Source organism: Microtus oregoni, unplaced genomic scaffold, assembly GCF_018167655.1.
Source record: "Microtus oregoni isolate MIOR12 unplaced genomic scaffold, Mior012 000029F_ref0000214, whole genome shotgun sequence".
Taxonomy (NCBI): domain Eukaryota; kingdom Metazoa; phylum Chordata; class Mammalia; order Rodentia; family Cricetidae; genus Microtus; species Microtus oregoni.
Genome location: NW_024543088.1, coordinates 325,964 through 340,050, shown reverse-complemented (window position 1 = coordinate 340,050; position 14,087 = coordinate 325,964). Strand labels below are relative to the sequence as shown.

The 14,087-nt window shown below is 55.7% G+C and overlaps 1 protein-coding gene across 4 annotated transcripts in view; it reads right to left on the bottom strand.

Moving 5' to 3' along the window:
* The window catches only part of LOC121464720 (protein ELFN1), a 64,436-nt gene extending 50,581 nt beyond the window's left edge, over positions 1–13,855 (bottom strand). Inside the window, exon 1 of one of the 4 annotated variants that reach the window (XM_041677753.1) lies at positions 13,747–13,855. The gene's annotated coding sequence lies outside the window, so the exon portion shown is untranslated. Of the gene's footprint in view, positions 1–9,864; positions 9,979–10,643; positions 10,696–13,746 lie in introns of those variants that run through there. The other 3 variants (XM_041677756.1, XM_041677755.1, XM_041677752.1) reach the window with 3 other exon arrangements.
* Between the last annotated feature and the right edge of the window lie 232 nt (positions 13,856–14,087).

The window sequence follows — 14,087 nt, the reverse complement described above, 5'->3', positions numbered from 1 at the left end:
CAAGTTTGAGGCCAGCCTGAGCTATATGAGACCCGAGAGAGAGAGAGAGAGAGAGAGAGAGAGAGAGAGAGAGAGAGAGAAGAAGAAGAAGAAGAAGAAGAAGAAGAAGAAGAAGAGGAGAGGAGAGAGAGAGAGAAAGAGAGAGAGAGAGAATATCAAGATATGACATTTACAAATCCGTTTCTTACAAAAGACTCATGTTGGAATATGTACAGAACTCTCTCACAGTAAATTTGAATAATTTTAAAAGCTAATAATGAGACAAACCCATTAAAATGGGCAAAGATTTGAATAGACATTTTATCAAAGAAGAAATGTGGGTGGCTAAGAGCACACAGAAAGCCATTCAACGTCACTGGTCAACCTGGAAACGGCACATTGGACCCAGCACAGAAAGCACCGCAATCTGGCTCAGATCTCTGTAATAAAAAGACTGGCCATGCCGGGTGCCGAAACACACAGAACGCAGCCCCTCAAGGATTGCTGATGGGGATGTAAACTGGTCCGGCCAATTTGGGAGTCTGGCAACTTGGCAGTTTGTTAAGAATTTAAATATAAGCTTACCAAATGACTCAGCAATCCATTCCGAGGGATCTACCCGAGAGAAGCGAAGGCTGGCGTCCACTTAGAGCCTGGTACACAAATGTCACAGTGTGATTCATTACGACCCCAAACTAGAAATGATTCAAACGTCTGTCCCTCGGGATGTGGAGAGAGGAGAGGCATTCTATCGAGACAGGGGAATACTACTTAGCAATTAAAAATAAATAGAGGATGAGTCACGCAGTGGCGTGAGCAAACTTCACAAACACCACACCAGGGCAGGGGAGGTGGCTCGTGGGGCACAGAGCTTTGCCCCAGAAGCTTGAGGGCCAGAGTCGGATTCCTAGAAGCCATGCTTTTTACAAATGGTGTGGTGGTACCTCCCGGTTTGAGGGGAGTGAGAGCTGCCGCTTCCCTCCACTTCTGTTTCAACCCCAAGCTGTGTAAAGTAGGTGGGTACACACCCTAGAATGCTTTTCTGGTCGTAGTTGTGGGGGTGCAGATGCTCCCCCCACCCAGCCTGGCACATGTGGTGCCAGACAGAGAGAGAGAAAGAGAGAGGGAAACAGATGGACGGACAGAGGGACAGACAGACAGAAAATATCTCAGAGCTGTGGAGGTGGAGACAGGAGGATTTCTGGGGTTTATTGGCCTCTGCATGCTTGCATACAAACATCCATGTACATGTGTACACACACACACACACACACACACACACAGTCACTAAGAAAGTGTGGCAACACATGCCTCTCATCCCAGCACTAGGGAAGTTGAGGCAGGAGGATGGTTGGGAGTTTGAGGACAGCCTGACACTCTGTCTCAGAGCTAAATGAACGATACTATTGAATGAAGCTGATTTTTTTTTTTTTGAGACCCTGGTTGTGTGAATCTGTCAGTGTCGGAGCTTGCAGAATTGTACACTCACAGTAGGACTGGTAACTCACAGTGGGTTTGCACAGGCAGGACTAAATGGTATTTGTAGTGTGTAAAAAAAAAAATCACAGCTCAAGATGGGTGGTGATGGCACACACCTTTCATCCCAGTACTAGTGAGGCAGAAGCAGGCAGGTCTCTGTGACTTTGAGGCTAGCCTGCTCTACAGATCGAGAACCTTGACAGCCAGGGCTACACAGAAAAACGGTAAGGGGCATCTTGTGACTGGAACAGGTACCTCACTAGCCAGCCCTGCCTCTTGAATGTCCAGGGTTGGAGTTTGCCCTCCCTGAGACCAGGACTCCCTGGATGGTCACTGGCTCATCAGGTTTCAGTCACAGCAGAAGGTTGTCTGTGATCTTGGGGACCTTGCCCCAAATCCAACTTACACTCCCACCTCTTTTAGGTCCTGCCTTGGACATGCCTCCCACTCAAGGGGCATCCTGATGCAATCACAGACCCAGGGGGACCAGGGCACCTTAGGCCCAGGCACCTTAAAGGCTCTTCCATGCAGCCTGTAGAGCACAGGGCACAGGGCACAGGCTCAGAGAGAGAGGAGGACAGAGGAGGGAGCAACAACTTTATCTTTGACATTTGTCCTGGCTGCTGTGCACCATGTACGATGTCCGCAGGTTCCTACAAACTCACTGCTGCTCCTCAGCCATTGCCCTGTATCTACCTGTTCCTCTCCGTACCAGGGAGAGCATGGAGAACCCAACGTCTTCCTCTATCCCTCACCCACCCCTCATTCCCAAATTTACTGCCACGGTCAATTGTTCAGCGTGACACTAGCCAACCTTCCTGAGTCACTCAGCTGGGGAAGCATGATGGAGCATAGGGGGATGCCTCAGAGACAACAGGGTGCATGGGGAGGGGCGTGGGAGAAAAGCAGGGTGAAAGACACCCCCCCACACACACACACAATTGGGTGTGTGAGGCTGAGGGGCTGGGCTTTCATCATCTGAGGGTGGGGACAGTAATGATGTAGACCTGGGGGCTGTGCAGCAGGCGGTTGAATGCTACCAGGTCACTCGCCATTCTCTGTGTCCCAGATTGAGCTGGCTGTGGTAGGATTGTCCATCTGGTCACAGAGCAGTACTCTGGCCTTCTGGGGGGCAGTGAGCCCTTGTGTGCACTGGCTGGTCTTGCCTGACCATTGTGCACGCGCACGTGCGTGCGTGCATGTGGGGGGGCAGAGGTCAATCTTGGTCTTCAGGAGCAATTCATCTTGCTTGTAGAGACACGGTCTCTCACTGAACTGGAGCCCACCATATAGGCGAGGCCCCCAAGGATCCTCCTGTCTCCATCTCCCCAGTTCGGGATTACAGGGCAAGGACCCACCACACCCAGTTTCTTCTGAGGGCTCTAGACACGGAGCTCGGGTCCTCAGGCAGCTGCTTTAGAGACCAGTGGTTCTCACCCTGTGGGTCGCGACCCCTTCACAGGGGTCATGACTAAGACCATCCGAAAACGCAGATATTTACATTAGGATTCATAACAGCAGCAAAATTCAAGTTATGAAGTAGCAACAAAAATAATTTTACGGTTAGGGGTCACCACAACGTGAGTAACTGCATTGAAGGGCCGAGGCATCAGGAAGGCTGAGAGCCGCTGCTCTAGACGGAGCCGTCTTTCCAGTCCTGACACCCTGGATTTCTGACAAGCTGTTTTTCCTAAACGCCATCCCTGGCGAAGCGCATCCCTCAGATCTAACATGTCCTTGCTCTGTGGGGACACCAGACGGAGGAAACCAAAACAAGCCCAGATGTCTGCCAGGCGGCGAACACCTCAGAGGCCTGAGTCTCTTCCCTGAGCTCTCAGGACAGAGGAGCCAGGCAGCGCTCAGACCCAACAGGTGAGAGCCTGCCGGAGCTCCACAGATCCACCGGTTCTGCCGGGTTTGAGACAAGAGCGTGTTCCTGTTAAAAAGCCCGAGCTGTCCACGCTGTTCCTCCCTGCACACACATCCGCATGTCCTATAACCCTGTCTCCAAGACAGATACCGGTTCCCAAGAAGGCTCACCACTGTCACCAGAGCCTGCAGGAATCCGCGGGGGCACATGTACCCCCATTTCCACCTCTGAGGCATTAAAGGACATCAAAAGGAAGCAAGACACACTTTTCAAAGCCTTGTTCTCCATGGGGTGTGTCCCTCATTTCCTAACACACACAGAGGTAAGAAAGGTTTCACTTTATAGAATATTTTTCTCCATAGAACATCGCTCCATGTTAAGAAAAGTACATTTCTCTTATCAGAGGGGGCGGGGCATTGCAAGCCACAGCGCTCGTGGAGAGGTCAGAGGACAACTTGCAGGAGTCTCCTTCCACCATGTGGGTCCTGGAGACACAACTCGGGTAGTCAGGCTCGGTAGCAAGTGCCTTTGCCCACTGAACCATCTTGCTGGCCCAGCTCTAACTAGTCAAGCGATGTCAAAAGAAACGTCACGGGTTCTCCATCACCTGTGTGTCAGCCTGGCTCCTGAGACCCTCAAGAGTCAGACTCCAACTTGTGCCTCAAACAGACTTCTTGGCTGCAGGGCATGGGGAGGGGTTCTTTCTTTGTTTTTTGTTTTTTTTTTTTTGTTTTGTTTTTTGTTTTTTGAGACAGGGTTTCTCTGTGGCTTTTGGAGCCTGTCCTGGAACTAGCTTTTGTAGACCAGGCTGGTCTCGAACTCACAGAGATCCACCTGCCTCTGCCTCCCGAGTGCTGGGATTAAAGGCGTGCGCCACCACCGCCGGCGAGGGGTTCTTTCTTTATCCATCTGCTCATCATGAAACAGTGTCTCTCTTTGCATCCCAGGCTACCCTCCCTCAGCTTCCTCAGCATCACCACGAGCAGTTCAGAGAGGCCTTTTAAATATATCCCGTCAACCTGGTCTCCCAGAAATTTCACTGGGCCCTGAGAACAAGAATGACCTCTTCCCATGAACTTCAGCCTGGGGTCAGCCAGAACCCTGTGGCCTTTCTTTGGACTTCTTAACCTGGGCGCTTGTCCACGTTGGCCTTGAAGGTCCTTTGCCCTTTCAGCTTGTTCCTCCTCCCCTGGCATTCTCCCCCTGACACACACACACAGGGCACAGAAGAAGTGCCCCCACCCAGGATATCAGGGTCCCACGGAACAGAGCACCAAATTCAAGAAGTACAGCAGCCTTGCCTCTTCTATACAGATACATTGTGACGATCTGTCCGAACCAACTCTCTTCACCTTACATGGGGGATGTCATGGCTCAGAGGAGAGAAAGGGACCCCAAGCAGGCCACACCCCACACCAAAGGCTTACAGTCTCAGCCCCTTGCCCGGCGCAGCCTCATCCTGCAGCAGAGCGTCTCCCCACCCATCTCCCACCCAAGATTCTGTTTTCAGTCCCTTATGTCACCCGATACTTCAGACACATTTGACAAATTAAAACTCGGAGGCCCAAGGAGGAGGGCTTTACTCCCAGGTCACATGACTGGCAAGGGATCACCCTTGAACTGCAGCCCACCCCTCCCAGAGACCCTGGTTGTAGGGAGCAGCAGTGGCACTGATGGACATGAGGGATTGTAGCTCTTTCAGGGATGGCATCCAGGGTACCCTGATGCCGCTAGGTGCTGGGAAGGCCCCTGAAGTTCTCTCCCCATATGAGACAGTCAGGAACCAGGTTCAGCACTCTACCAGGCAGGGCAGGGACTTCCAGTTCATCAGCTGGTACCCTTCCTGGCTCAAGGCACTGACCTCTCAAGGAACAAACCTGAGAAGCCTCAGGTCCCCTGGCATCTGAGCCGTGGGCACAGTGAGGATCTAGCCCAAGGTCCTTTGCCAGAAGAAAGCACTACAGGAGCAGAGGGCCGTCAGTGACTACATGCAGAAGCCACGGCTGACCACAAATCCCTCCCTCTCTTTGGCGCTGTGTACCCTGGAAAGGTCTACAACCCCTTTCCAGACACAATCCTCACCCCACCTCCACACTGCCAGCCAGGGTTGCCTTCATCCCTGAGAGAGAGAGAGAGAGAGAGAGAGAGAGAGAGAGAGAGAGAGAGGAGTCTGTGTGTTGGGACTATGTGGCAGCCCATACGAGCTTCCGTGTTTACTAAACCAGAGGAAGTTAATGACTAAGAGTTGCCGGGGTTTGATCCTACTGAAAATAAAACTGGGATCTGTCGGTAAACACAAGCGAGTCTCAGGCTGTCAATCACTTCCCTGGGGTTCCCGCGATAAGCAAGATTCTGTCTGGACCCAACAACTTCCAAGGCAGGATGCTGTTGCCAGGGGCGAAGTTGTAGCTTATGGGGGCAGACTCTCTGGGTCTCGGTTGTCCTGTCGGCATTGCCTGAAAAGCTCTGATGGAGGTGTGATCACCAGGGGAGAGGGCGGATGCGCTGCTGAGGCTGGAGGGTTCTGGGGGACACGAAGCCAAGGAACCCTCACCTCCATGATGGACACCTACGGGCAGGAGTAAAGCTTTCTCATCTGCAAGGCTGGGAACCTGCTCATGCTGAGGGGAGAAGTCAGGTGTGGGGGTGAGTGTGGTCTGAGTGCTCTGTCTGGATCGCCATGGCAACAGTCCTATCTGGGCCTCAATTTCCCCATCTGTCATGTGGAAGGGTTGCTTGGAAAGTGGAGCTGAGCTGCCAGGCTGGGCTAATGGGAGTTTCTAGGCCAGCTCATGCCTTCCCACCCTCATTTTTTTTCTGAACCTCAGCTTCTTTTGGAGGTGCCCAGGACTTGCAAGTGGCCCTGGCCCTGCCTGTGCCCCCAGAATCCCTTCTAATTGTCTCTTCCTGTGCCTGGAGTCCATGCCTGGGGCTGGCACAGGGAGACTCTTGTGGCAGAAACTACAGGGGGACAGCAGAAGTTTGAAGACCACATCATAGGGTACGCTAACACCCCCCAGCACCTAGCTAAGGCCAAGCCTGTGCATCCCTTAAAAACCAGGAGAACATCTTCTGAATCCGTACCCCTCCATATTGGGGGCATAAAAGTATGAGATTGTCTCACAAGAGAGGGGACCCTAAGAGACAGGTCACAGTGGCAGAGACCAGAAGGAGGTCAAATCATCAAGACACAGGTTCCCAGTGCTGGCCACTACCTCAGACTCTCGGCCAAATGGATGTGGAAAGGGCCATGGAGCAGTGGTCTCAGTGCTGGTGAGTTGAGCCCACTAACACTCGGTTTTCCTCCTATCCAGAGTCCAGAGGGAGCAGGGAGCCGAGCGCTCCCCCCATCCACCCCCATTCCCATTCTGTATTTTGCCTAAGGAGGCTAGGCTGGCCTAGGCTTCTGATCTCTTTCCAACCCTGAGGTCTGGGCCCACTGGGGCAGCCTGCAGCGAGGAGGCAGCTCTCAGCCTCCAGTTTAAGTCCTACAGCTTGTGACTCCTGACCTTGGAAGGTCCTAGACCTTTCTGGAAGATGGTCCAGATCAGTTGCTCTCCATCAGAAAGAACCACATTCTCTCTCTCTCTCTCTCTCTCTCTCTCTCTCTCTCTGCACCATAGCCTCATTCTCGGAGCTCAGTACTTGTGAGCTGAGGTGGCCAAGAGTCCCTGACTAGCCCCCAACTCCTGTCTTGCTCTCCCCTCTAGGAAAGGAAGCTGACAGACAGCCTCAGGGGACAGAGTAGGGCCCATGGAATCAGATGCCCAGATAGGAATGCAGAGGAGTCAAACAAGGCCACAAGTAGTCAAACAAGGCCACAAGTAGCATCCCACTTCTTGCCCACCCCCAGCACAGATGCAAGAGAAAACAGGTGTCCCAGCAGCCTGAATAAATAACTATTCCTCCCAACCTGGCTTGCTGTGTGACTCTGGGCACCATCCTGTGCCTCTCTGGGCCTCCTCTCCTCACGTGAACCTTAGGAATGGATAATGTCAAGTTCCCTTCGGGGACACATGCCATCAGCAACTCCAGCAGAGACTTCACTCAAGGCCAGGTGACATTCGGTGCATTGTTGAGAGAAAGTAAATCCAGGACAGATAACAAAAGGAGAAGAACAATGGTGTGGGGAGAGTAAGAAATGTATCCAGTGTCTGATGTTACAGCGTCATCTCTTTCACGTTTACACCCAGAAATTTATGGCCCTATCGCTGACTCTGGGGATCCCTCTCCTGCCGGTCAGCCCAGTGACATTTTTTTTTCCATCTCGTTCCTTCTGTCCCTATCTGTGTGGCACCCACCCCGATGGCTACAAGGCTTAGCTTTTTTCAGCTGAGAAATATGAGTTCATGGGGGGCCAGGGACTCTCTGCTCGTAAATATCTGGGAAGCTAGAGTAGCTGAGTCGTGCCGTGCCACTTAGAGTCCGGTCTCCTACAGATGGGAACTGGGTTCCTCAGGGACGGTGACTTGGCAGGATCTGAGAAAGACTTCACGGGTGTTGAGGATAGTTCCCTAGAATCTAGAGGTGGCGTTTAGTTCCTGGAGACAGGCAAGAGGCACAGGGAGAGAGAGGCCCTACTGCGCTGCCTGGTTCAACTCGGTCAGAGTTTTGGTCCTACTAAGTTGGCTGAAGAGTGTGAGGCCAAGGATTTAATTCCCATGATTCAAATGGCAGGGTTGAACTAAGTCCCTGGCTTGGGACTCTCCAGGGAGCAACAACCACCTGATTTTTTTAAGGGGAGGCAAGGGAGAAATGTCCAGCAGATTCCTCAACCAAGGTGTAAGGAACTCAAGGCCAAGGCACTTTGGGGAAATTGGTGTTTTCCAAAGAAGGGAAGGGCGTGACAGAATTGCCTCTCCTATAGTCAGAGATCCCCCTCCCCTCTCCTTCAGGCCTCAGAGTGGGGGTCCAGTTAAGGTGTCCACTCCAGCGTTTCTCAGGGTCAGCAGACAGGGATGCCTGCTGTACCATGCTGAGTGACACACACCCAAGGTCCTGGGGGAGGAGGAGGAGGACAGAGAAAATAACAAAGCACAGATCTTCCCTTCTCACCTGAAGACCCCAAAGGCTTCTGCTGGGCAGAGTGGAAGGAGGGGTGCTTCAGACCGGCTTCAACCTGCCTGGACCTCTGAGGGCCCAGGAAAGTAAAAGTTAAAGCTGGGAGGTGCCAGCCCCTGGATCCAGAGAAGATGGGTGTTCCCTTAGGCTACCCTCAGCCATCTGGACTTTAACCCTCCACCTTTGGTGGCTTGGGACACACAGCTGGGGAATGGGACTTAAGAATCTGTCTCTTCAACACTTGTTCGACGACAAGGTGACGGCTGATGAGGCCAGGGGAGGCACAGAGGTGAGGTTATTTCTGGCTTTTCGGTGACATACCTCCAATCTAATCGTTGCCTCTCTGGGCTGGACGGGGTGGCTCTTCAGAATGTGTCTATAGGAGAGATTGAGGAGCCGGCTTGCTTTTTATACCTGCTCCCAGCTCTGATACCTTTTAGAACTCCTGTGCCCAAAGATCCCAAGCTCTCCTGGGAGTAGTTCACTCATAACCCCCACAACCCAACACAGGGGGTGGACACATCCAACAGCTCCATCTGGGTTTCCTCCTGCCCCAGGCTGGAGAAAACAGCCCCCCACATCCATCTTCATTAACCCTTTACTTCTCTGAAAGTATTATCCTATCCCCATTTTACGGACAGAAAAACTGAGGCTTAGAGACATCACCTGACTCAAGGTCGCATAACCCCTACCTTGAAGAGCATAATATTTCGATCTCAGATGCTGTCAGGTCCTGGAGGGGGTGGTGTCTGGCACTAACTTAAGGAACAAGCAGGTTAGGAACGGTGGGAGATCAGGTTCACAGGGTTTCTCACCCCAACCCTTAGACGAATGGCCATGAGGACAGCTCCAAGTTTGCGGGGAGGGGTCCACAAAATTTCTAGTAAAGTCCTCAACTCCCACGCCAGGGTTTTAACCCAGTAGTTTCGATGCAGACCCTAGCCTTTCTGATGTGTGACTGAACAGTCTCAGGTGCCTTGCCAAAATGATCCCCTGCCGTGGGAAGGATGGTAGACAGGGCGGGGGGGGGGGGTCAGGGACTCGGGTGAGGAGGTGCGTGAACAGTGCGAAGGTTTCCAGGCCTGGCAGTGGCTGTGGAGGGTCGTTGACACTGGGGAGCAGACTGGGGTGCACTCAGCGAAGCAAAGTGCTGGGAAAGGGGCTGCTCGACTGGAGGCTAAAGGCTGCGGCAGTGACTCTGAGGCGACATTAGTACCCCTAGTCTCCGGCTCTGCGGGACTGAGCCGGCTCAGATTCCTCTACAGCCAAGTTGCTACAACTTTACCAGCTGCACCGCTTCGGGTTCCTGCACAGGGCCTAGGGCGCAGTCGGGGGGTCAGGGGCGCACGCTGCGCGTTGGGGTGAAAGAAGCGCAACGTCGCCGGCTGGTCTCCCGCGGAGTGGCCGGGGTCCCACCGGCCCAAGCTCGGCTTCGGGCCACGCTGCGACGCAAGATCCCCGAGCTTCACGCTTACCTGCCCGGCCCGGCTCGGCCGGCGTTCCGGGGCTGTACCCGCCACCGCCACCACTGCTGCCGCCTCCGTCCTTCAAGCTCTAAGTTCGCTCTCGGATTGAAATTCCTCCCCAGCTTCGCCCATCGATCTGCGCGCGCGCCCCGCCCCTCGCCGCGCGGCCTGAGGGGGGGTCCGGGGGGGGGGCTGGTTCCCGCCGCCCGCCCTCCTTCCCCTCCCCCTCCCGCCCTCGCCACCAGTCGGCTCCCTCCACCCGCTCCGCCGGCGCTCAGTCCGGCTCCGAGAGCCGCGCGCCCTCCCTCCTCCCCGCCTCCCGGTCCCCTCTGCGCTCCGGGCTTGTATCGCCCTCAGGATCCGGCTCATGGGAGCTGGAGATCGCGGAGGAAACTGCAGGGGTGGGGGACACCTGATAGTCCCTCCTGCACGTCTAAGTAGAAAGGATTATCTGCTGCCTCAGCAAGGGTCTCGCACGACCCCATCACCACCAACACACTAAGACCATCTCAGGAGCCAGGTCTTCCGGTGGAACTGGCCCAGATCCCAGACAGCTGGGACCTAGGAGCCCAGAACGATGCTCCTGTCTCTGACCCCCATCCTTCACTCACTCACCCCAACCTCTGAGAGGACTTGAAGGGCTCTCCAGCACCCCTCCAGCTTAGCCTACCATTCCTGATGTGCGCCTGCTTGTAAGGAAGCCCCAGGAGAGAAACCGAGTCAGGAACGGCTTGCCCCAGGCCCAAGAAGACCCTAGCTAGAGGATCAGAGCCATATGGACTCCTTACTCTGGCCGGTACGCTGATGACAGCGTCCTGGATAAGTCCTGTTCACAGCCCCACCGGTGCCTTTGGTGCCTCCGGCAGATCCCGGCTCCCCACACAGCCCATCTCGTCCCCACGCGGCGCCCCCTCCCCATTTCCTGTTCCCCGCCCGCCCGCTCCTGATTCCCGGCCTCAGTACCCCCTGCACGCTCTCTCCGCTCCTCCGCTCCTCGCCAGCAGCTGGGCAATTCACCGAGCATACAAAAGAGTTGACTCAATTCAGTGGCAGAGCAAATCAAGATAAATCCTATAGTGTGTGGGGACCGAAGAAGGAAAGTGAATGAACGCCCATAGCACCATCCAGTCCTGTGTATGGACTGGCCCTGCTCTAGGGTGGCAGGCTGGGTTCCCTCCTGGCCTGGGCACCTACAGGAGCTGGAAGGGGGTGGTGGGCTCTTAGCTACCTTCCCCCTGCCAGGCCTTCAAGCACTGGATGAACTTGGAAATTGAAGACTGTGTGCCTTCCCAGCCCTTGCTGGATAGGACTCCTAGAAAGGGATACCCAACGTAGGCAAAGACTATGTCTTGGAAATGTGTAACTGATAGGATCAGGTTAGACACAGGAGGGCAGCAGGGCCCTTGGGCCATCGATGATGATTGTCATTTCCCCAGCCTGGCCTTCTGTTATTGTCAAAGCCCAGTCTAAGAGCATCAGATAGATAAATACTGCTGGCCTGAATGTTCTAGGCCCTGGCCCATGGACCTGGGGTTGGAGGTGGGGGAAACCCTTCCAACACAGCCGTATCTAAAAGGGGCTCCCATCCACTGATCTAAGATTGTCCCTGTGACTTTCCAGTCACTCATGGATGGTATTCTGAGTCTGGTCAGTTCTATGCAGGTGGATAGGAGGAGCCTGACACCCTTGCCATCAGTTCCCCACGGCAAACTCCAAGAGAAGGGGCAGACTCTCCACATCTCTAGGGTTCCCCCTGGCCAAGCATGACCAAAACCCTGCTACAAGTCTGGTGAGTCTAGATATTTAAGGGTGAGAGCTGCTTGTGTACCAGGCACTGCGTTAGCACGTGCCCCCAGGTTCACTCAACTGAACTTTGCTCCTCTGACCCCTTCAACAAAGAACAAGCAAGCTGAGGTTCAGGTCCCCAGAGCGCTCTGGACCAATATAGCCCCATCCTCAAGGCGAGTTTGTGACTTCCCAGGGTCACCAGTCTGCAGGAGAGGGAGGAAGGTCCCAGGAGGTCAGCTTAAAGAAGGGGAAACACCAGCACTGATAGATAGCCGTCCTTCCATGATAGGGTCCCCAGGACATCCAATATAGGAGCTTTCAGTTACCGGGGGTGGGGGTGGCGGACATTAGTAAGAGGGTTGGGTTTTCCAGGCCATGCCCCCCAATCTCCAAGCTGCTCCGTTGGTTGTAACCAAGATCCGGGAGTCCCATGGGCCGCCCTTCCCCCGGGACCGGACAGATCGGCCGTTTGCTTGTAAGCCATTAATTCTATCACAGAGACGCCGGCGCCGCCACGCGAGGACATCTGTCAGGGACCCATCGCTGCGCTCCACGCCCCTGCCGCTCCCCAGACCCAGAGCAGCGGGAAAGATGCACCACCTCAGCTCTCCAAGCTCTAAGGTTGTTGAAGCGGGCTCGGAAGCAGTGAACCCGAAGGGGGCGGGGCCACGGCACCCTTGGGACAAAGAGTCCCCCCCACCCCGAACTGTTAGGGGTCTGGGCTCTGCAACCTCTCATTCCAGACCGGAAGATGAACCCGACTCCCTTGTTCCCAAATGCTAGAGCCCACCCAGATTCTGACCTGAGCTTTGGGGTGAGATGGGGAGAGGGTACAAGGGTACAGAACCCTTCTAATACTTCAGGTCGTGAGAAGGAGACACTGGGGGGGGGGGGGGGGGGAGGCAAGAAGACACTAGCTCCTTCCCTCACAGGGAACGGGGTACTTCCTCCCAAACCCTTCCAGGAGCTTCGCAGGCCAGTCTGCTCGCCACAGCCCCTGGGCAGCTGCTGGTGAATGTGTCACTAGTGGGCTACAAGGACTCAAAACTGCTTGAGGGTGATCCCCATTCATGCCTAGCAGAATGGCCTTGGGGACTTTGCACCCATAACCTGGGGTGGGGGGGGGGCATTTGGAGCGCTTGGGTGTCAAGAGGTCGGCCTAGGCTCTTGACCCCGGGTGGTTAACAGTCCAGATCGGGCTGTCTGGAAAGAGAAAAGTTAGGGGAGGGGAAGCTGACACCTCGCGACCTGAGGGGAAAGTGAAAGGAGAGAGGTGGGCTGGAGACGGGATGGGATCCCTGAGAACTGAGAAGGGTCAGCCAAACCCAGCCCAGCGTCTTTCCCAATCCCTACAGGCTCCTGTCACAGGCGCCTGTTAATAACTAGGACTCAGGTCCTTCCAGGGAGCTGGACAGAGCCCGGACACCCAGCTGGGGTGGGGATATGGGTCTTACAATACCCTTCCCAGGACTCTAGCGACTGGAGACCAGTGAGCCGCACGCACGAAATCGAGGCCTCACCACCCACTTTTTCTCCTCCTTGAACTAGGAGCGGAGGTATCCAGACTCAGGGATGCAGCTTCTGGGCCAACTTGGGGCACCTCGGCCATCCCGTGCTCCTCGCAGCAAAGCGACCCCTCTTCCCCGCCCCCAACCTAGACAGCACGCTCAGCAAAGTTTCTGGTCCCGGGTGGTGCTTCCTAATACGAGGAGAGGGGAGGGGTCCCAAGCCCGGGCTCTCCGATCCGCGTAGTCGGGGAGGGAAGTTTGTCCGGCCGGAGCCCGGCAATCGAGAACTTCGGGTGCACCCGCCTAATGAACGCCGGTGAGTGGGGGGCGCCCTAGAGCCTCGGACTCAAAGCGCTGCATCCGAAACCCCACAGGCTAGGAGGGGACACGGCCCAGATGCGGACACCCAGGGCAGGGTGCGGGGGACTGGGGCAATAGAGGAGACTAGGGCTGTGGGAGCCGTTGGGGACTCCCGCGCCACCCGGGAAGCCGACGAGAGCGCATTCTCCCCGCCCCTCCCCCTCCAGGGGCGGGGACCTGTAGACCCCGCGTCTGCGGCAAAGGGGACCCCCGCCCGCTGCACACCCCTTCCTACCTGAACTGGGCTGCGGCCCCCGGATCTGGAGGCTCAGTCGCCGGCTAACAGAGCGCGCGCGCCCAAGTCCCGGGAGCGCCGTGGCGGCAGCGGCGGCGGTGACTGCCCCTGCTTCCTCCTCCTCTTCCTCCTCGGGGCTCTGGCTGGCTCCAGACAGACCTCCTCCCCCGCCCGCGCTAACCGCCCCTCCCCGAGCCCGCCGGGCTTAGGGATCGGCCTCTCGCCCAGAGTCGAGAGGAGCCTGCGGGAGCCGGGCTGCGGCGCTCACTGCGTCAAGAACCGGGGACCGAGCGATCGGAGCAGCCCCGGACCCGCCGGGCAGGCGGGGCGGCCGCGGCGCC